General features: G+C 39.1%; 1 long non-coding RNA gene across 1 annotated transcript; it reads left to right on the top strand.

Moving 5' to 3' along the window:
• Positions 1–459, top strand: LOC109507766 (uncharacterized). The gene is made up of 2 exons (XR_002166529.1): positions 1–110; positions 216–459. It is a non-coding gene; the product is annotated as an uncharacterized LOC109507766 (long non-coding RNA).
• Positions 460–489: the final 30 nt, after the last annotated feature.

The following is a 489-nucleotide window of genomic DNA, read 5'->3' as shown; positions in this document are numbered from 1 at the left end:
GAGTCGTTGGCGGTCAGCCTATTCAACGGTGACACGGACGAACAATCGAGCAGCCCCTGCCAGGAGGAGGCTGAGGCGCGATTGAAAGAGTCTGTGGAAGACATTCCAGAGTCAGTTTTTTTTCTGTTTTTTTCCCCCCCTCGTCTCCCAACCTTGTTTCTTGATGACTTTTGTCAACTTGTGTGTGTGATGTTTTTTTTTTTTTTTTCCCCCAGGAGTCCAACCTGTTTTGACTCTTCACCCAGTAGGAAAAGAACATCAACAAAGGTATATGAAGGCATTATTCTGGAACGTCATATCTTCCAGTTATGACATTGTCAAGTTATGTCGAGGTAGCTTTCTTCAATGGGCAAGTTCATGCAAAATAAAAAATAAAATAAAAAAAAAAAGTCTAAATGACAAGTACCGCGGTGACCAGATAGAAAACTGCTCTTGCTATGAGTCATGATACAGTGAATTAAAAAAAAAAAAATATATATATATATATAT

This window comes from Hippocampus comes, unplaced genomic scaffold (assembly GCF_001891065.2).
Source record: "Hippocampus comes isolate QL1 unplaced genomic scaffold, H_comes_QL1_v1.1 scaffold1817, whole genome shotgun sequence".
Classification (NCBI taxonomy): Eukaryota; Metazoa; Chordata; class Actinopteri; order Syngnathiformes; family Syngnathidae; genus Hippocampus; species Hippocampus comes.
This window is presented reverse-complemented; position numbering and strand designations above follow the sequence as displayed.